We start from the raw sequence: 6,000 nt of genomic DNA, 5'->3' as shown, positions 1-6,000 counted from the left end.
CAGTTTCAGTGGTTTGGGACATGGTACGAGTACACGGTACTCCCATTCGGCCTCTCGTCAGCACCTTGGTGCTTCACGAAGCTTCTACGGCCGGTTGTGGAATCTCTGAGGGCGCGCGGTGTTCGTCTAATAATTTACCTCGACGACATTCTTTTGATGGCACAATGTCCGATTCAGTTGCAAACACACTTGAATTGGACGGTAGACCGTTTGCAATTTCTCGGATTTCTAGTGAATCCTCAAAAATCTCTTTTGCTTCCCACTCTGTCGATCGAGTTCTTGGGATTTCTAGTGGATTCATTCTCTTGTCAGCTCCTTCTGCCATCCCAGAAGATCAGGTCCATCAAGAGGGAGTTCAAATCACTCTTTTCCGAACAGAGTGTGTCGTTGAGATCGATTGCTCGGATTGTCGGCCTTTTGGCATCATCCATTCAGGCACTCTTTCCGGGTCCATTGCATTACCGGGCCCTTCAACGGCTCAAGATCAGACATTTACAGAAGGGACTGCGTTATTCCGACCTGGTTCCTCTTTTGGAGGAAGCCAAATCAGAGATGCTATGGTGGCTTCAACACATGGAAGCTTGGAACGGGAAAGCCCTCTTCGGGTCTACCCCGGATGTCGTTCTGGAATCGGATGCCAGTCTTCGGGGCTGTGGAGCCCGTTGCGGGTCAGTGACGACGGGAGGTCGTTTGTCTCGCGAGGAATTGGATCTTAATATCAATTGTCTGGAGCTCCTGGCGGGCTCATTTGTGATCCGTTGTCTTGCCCCGCAAGCGACAAATTGTTGCATACTTCTCCGCATGGACAACATTTCTGCGGTTCGGTACGTCAACAAACTAGGGGGGACGAGATCGAGACTCTTGGCGGAGATCGCCAAAGATTTCTGGCATTATTGCCTCCAGCGGAAGATCACTCTTATTGCAGAGTATCTCCCGGGTCACGACAATCAGGTGGCCGGTTGGTACTCACACCATCTGCTGGATTTCAGCGACTGGAGGCTTCACCTCAGGGTGTTTCGGACTCGCTCCCGCATTTGGGGTCGTCCGTTGATAGATCTGTTCGCTTCTCGCCTCTGTGCTCAACTGCCCAAGTTTTACAGTTGGCGTCCGGATCGGAGGCTCTGGCCACGGATGCGTTTCTGCAGCACTGGCCTCATCACCTCTGTTATGCGTTTCCTCCGTTCGCAATGATTCCGAGGGTGTTGGCTCGGACAAAGCACTTTCTGTCGGAAATCATTCTGATAACTCTTCTGTGGAGGGCTCGAGCTTGGTTTCCGGATCTGATGGAGATGAGTTGCTCGACGCCGCTCCTTCTTCCTCAGAAGAGGACCCTGTTGTTGGATCCCCTGCTCAACCCTCATCCTCTAATTCTGTCAGGACAGCTCCGGTTGGTCGCGTAGCGGATTTCGGGGAACGCTGGCAGGTCTCAGGATTATCTGGAGACGCTGCAAAGTTTATCGGGGAGGCCTGGGCCCCAATACCCACAAGTGTTATGTCTCCGCTTTGCGACGATGGGGTAACTGGTGTTCTGAACGGGATTTGGATCCCGCTTCAGCAGATGTTACTGTAGTGGTGAATTTTCTCACTTCTCTGGCTTCTTCAGGTCTTGCTTACAGGACGGTCAATTCTTTTCGCTCTGCGATTTCTGCGGGCCATGACATGGTAGATGGGAAACCTGTGGGTGAACATCCCTTAATTTCTAAACTTCTACGGGGTATCAGGCTGGTAACACCGCCTTGTCCTAAGTATGTGACTCTCTGGGATGTCTCTATTGTTTTACGATTTTCTGGAGTCTTGGCCTGCTAACGCTTCCTTGTCCCGGAAACAAATATCAGCGAAGTTGACAATGCTTTTATGTTTGGTATCCTGCAAACGGGTTTCGGATGTTCGGGCATTAGACTTGGCGGGTCGATCATTCTCTCCGGACGGAGTCACTTTCACCATCTCTAGGCATATTAAATGCAATACCTCCTCTGTCACGTATCCTGCTTTTCCGCAGAATTCAATAATATGTGTTGTACAATGCATGAAGGATTTGCAGAACTTGTCTGGTCAGTTTTTAATTGCTTTACAAAAGCCCCTTAAGCCTGTGGCGCCTGCTACCTTGGCGCGCTGGGTGCGTTGGCTCATGTCTGAAGCTGGAATTGATGTCTCCATTTTCGGAGCCCATTCCGCTCGGGGAGCCATGGCATCTAAAGCCTTTTCTGTTGGAGTGACTTTGACTGATATTATGAAGGCCGCTGATTGGTCTTCCGATTCTGTTTTCAAAACATTTTCTTTCAAGCCAATTGTTGATATTGCTTCTGTTGTGGTGGCTCAGCTTTGAACAAGCATAATCAGAGCCTCCTGTCCTGCCATAGAATTAAAAATGTGCAAACATTTGTGACAAGAATTTTCAATTCTATTAAGGACACGGAGGCGAGGATTATCCCACCCATATGTTTTATGTGCATATTTTACTGTAATGCTTGTATATGTTATGACATTGTTCTGGTTTCTTTTACTGCAATGTTTCTTCCCTACCCTTTATACCTTGGAGTTCCTTGGTTTTGGGATGGTGTATTACGGCTCTGCCTTTCTTTCAGGATCTGATCAGAAGTGAGGATGTTCTGCAGTCCATTCTGCTTTTCTTCGGCCTTCGCTGTTGGTTTCCAGACTTGTAGCGGCATGCTGAGTCTTCCGAATGCTTGGTGCCTTGGATTTTTCTTCACCTGTTTCGCCTTCCTTTGGATTTGGGATGTTTCCTGCTGGATGGCTCCGGATCACTTGAGTTGACTTTTGACTTTTTTCTGATTAACTGTTACGCAAAGAAAGAGGAAGTGATATCCTCTATCCGGTTTATATAGTGATACAGTCTCTATGGTAGCCCAGGTGTTCATAGGTGTTGTAGTTCCTGTTTTTCTTTACTGTATTACTATTGGCTGCTGTCTGTAGTAAAGAAATGGAGAAAGCATAATCCTCGCCTCCTTAATAGAATTGAAAATTCTTGTCACGAATGTTTGCAAATTTTTAATTCATCAGTCACATACAACAAACACACCCCCATACTTTCAGCACATATTCCCCGGGATCGACACCTTAACTTCAAAGGGGGAGGGGATTGGGAGGGTGATACCGGGGGATCACGATTGAAGTAGATTAAAATGTTAATGTGTCAGAAGTGGGATTTGAACCCACGCCTCCAGTTGGAGACCAGAACACCCAGCTGGTGGGAAGAGTTAGCTCTTGAGTCTGGCGCCTTAGACCACTCGGCCATCCTGACAGCTGATAGGCAGGGAGGCGGGTGATGTCATCAGCTCGTTGAGATGCAGATTGTTATTGGGCGATTTGTGTGTGTTCTTCAACTTTACTTCCGCCCAGACCTTCGCTTTCCAACGATCTGAAAGGGGCCAGGGCTGAATTTCGCACCGTTTAACTTTAACTCTAATCCTCGCGATACACAACGGAGTAACACAGGCCTTGCGTTTTCAATCTGCTGCGTCTTCTGCTGCACGTACTCAATAGTCTTCTGGGCGCTACAATCTCAAACAGTGAATAAAACTGCAGGGATGAACCTCATCCTCCTGCAGCTTGTGAACTTGGTGACTTGATCCCAGGTTTAGAAGTCTGCCCAACTCGGGATCTCTACCCCCGACTGCTGCTATCCTGAGCGGGCGCCCCTGTTTTTTTTTTTTAATTTATTAATTTTATGCGTTTTTGTTTGGCGCGGACTTTACCCGAAGGTTTCAGAGCGCTTCACAATAGGAACACAACTGATGTATGAGGAGAACATTACAAGTGAACAAATTACAAAAGCAAACGTTAAGTTACATGAGGCAAAAATGACAATTGTGAGCAAACAAAATACAAGAGGTGGCAAACGGTGCATTACAGGAGGAAATAGTGACATGTGTGCAGGTTTCAAAAAGCGTACAAAGTACAAGTAGAGGTATTGTGCTGCAATATATGGCAGACACTCAAACACAAGAGCAAACGTTATGAAGGCAGTGGTGGCACTTGTGCAAGTATCTAAAGCAAACAAAATGTAAGAGGTAGCAAACAGTGTGTCACAAGAGAAAAGTGATGTGTGCATGTTACAAACGAGTACCAAACAAAGGTAGAAGGATAATACTGCAATAAATGGCAGAACACACTGGGAAGGCACTTCCATAGTCTTGGAGAAAACGATTCTCCATAATGGAGGGTCTTCCTTCAGATAATAGAGAGGGTGTGAATTACATTTGTAAGTGTCTTTGAAGAAGGAGAACTTTGAGGTCAGTTTTGAAGGCCCGGTATGTTAAGCAGTGGCGGATGGTTACTTTTAAGTAGCGGGACGTAAAAGTTGGGGCTGAGAGTTACATCGGAGCCAAGTAAAGCAAGCAAGCCCGATCAACAAAAGGAGGTTTGGGGGTTGTCCCCTCTGTGAAAATGTTTAAAAAGAGTGCACTTTAATACAAAATTATTTTACATACAATTAGACATGGGGTCACAAATTTAAAAAAGTTCTATCAATTGCCTCCTTAAAGTGACCGACTTGCGTGCACAACTGTACCTTTTATAATGTGTATATGTAATTGTGATTGTGTGTATGTGTAGGTTGCATTGCCGCTTCTTTTACTGAGACAATTCTGTGACCATTCTGTGTGTGTGTGAACCTTGCACTGCTGTGGCAGTACTGTACATGTAGTGTTTATGAAGCATGAGCTGCTGTACTGTACCTGCTATGTGTGTGTAAAGCTTGTGCTGCTGTTGCCTGACTGTACATAGTAAGCACATATCTATCGCTTTGGGCCTGACTCGGATATTTGGATCCATTTCACAAGGGAGCAAATGCCGCAGCTCCACTTCTAAAGGAACGAGCAATGTGCAGCGACGGCCAGGGGTGTCTATGTCTATTCCAATAAAGGACATCCCACATTCAAAAGAGCATAACTCCTTGGCTGTCAACCATTTTCGTGACTCTTCCACCGTGGACACCCGCAGCCGAAAGGCTGTCTGAAAGAGGCGCTGCCTGCAACAGCTCCAGCTTAGAAATGAAAAAGGCACACACGCTTTAAAAGTGACCTGAGAAGTGTTACAATGGGTTGTTTTGGCAGTGCACAGTTACTTGAGGAACTGCATGTTATATGCATGTGCTAATCATAGCGCACAGGTGAAGTAGTTCACAGTAGCTCGTGGTAGTGCATAGTGGTGTACAATGCCCAGATGCCAGTAGAAAGAGTTACTTATTGTGGTGTCCCAATGGGGCAGTGCACAGTACACAGTTACTTAGAGTAGTGCAAAGTTGGGGCAGGATATAGTTGGGCTGGTGCATCTGTAGTGATGCACAAAGTAATAGACATTACGTTTCGAAACGTCCAAGATGTGGTGACACACCGTTACTTGTGGTAGTGCATCTTCCTCGAGCACTGTCACTCGCACAGTGCACTGCTGCAGTGGCACTTTGTTAGAATAGTGTGCAGTCGTGGTCATGCACAGTTGGACTAGAACTTACTTGTGTTAATCCTCTGGTGCAATACTGTCACACAGTTACTAGTGAAGGTTTGCTTAATTACTAGTGTACAGTTGCTTAAAGAAGTGATAACTTTCACTGGCATGGACTAGTGCACAACGATGTCAGTGCACAGTTGCAGTCACACTGAATTTTGGTAGTGAACAGTTGGAGCTGTGGACGCTTGCTTGTGGGAGTGCTCAAAGGTGATGGTGCATGTTAAGTTGTGGTAGGCAGTGCACCGGTTTTGCAGCACACTAACAATTGATCAATGCTAGTGAACAGTTGGAGAGGTAGAACATCGGAATAGTGTGTTTTTGTTATAGTACGGTGTTTGAATAGTGCAGAGTTGTAGTGGTGCACAGCTGTGGGGGCACACTGTGGGAATCGTAGCACATTTGTGGTAGTGCATAGTTTGAATAATAAAGAGTTGTTGGTAGTACACAATCGGTGCAGAGAACCTTTCCTTGTGACAGTGATCGGATGCAGTGTACTGGTAGGTGTGACATGCACATATTTGTTAGCGCACT

At 46.4% G+C, this 6,000-nt stretch overlaps 1 non-coding gene across 1 annotated transcript; it reads right to left on the bottom strand.

The window, feature by feature from the left end:
- Nucleotides 1-3,152: 3,152 nt before the first annotated feature.
- On the bottom strand, nucleotides 3,153-3,262 carry TRNAL-CAA (transfer RNA leucine (anticodon CAA)). Its single transcript has 2 exons — nucleotides 3,225-3,262; nucleotides 3,153-3,198 (listed from the first exon to the last, which is right to left on the bottom strand). It is a non-coding gene; the product is annotated as a tRNA-Leu (tRNA).
- Nucleotides 3,263-6,000: the final 2,738 nt, after the last annotated feature.

Source organism: Lissotriton vulgaris, unplaced genomic scaffold (genome assembly GCF_964263255.1).
Source record: "Lissotriton vulgaris unplaced genomic scaffold, aLisVul1.2 SCAFFOLD_1548, whole genome shotgun sequence".
Taxonomy (NCBI): domain Eukaryota; kingdom Metazoa; phylum Chordata; class Amphibia; order Caudata; family Salamandridae; genus Lissotriton; species Lissotriton vulgaris.
Note: the sequence above shows the minus strand (reverse complement) of the source record. Positions and strands in the feature narration are given on the sequence as shown.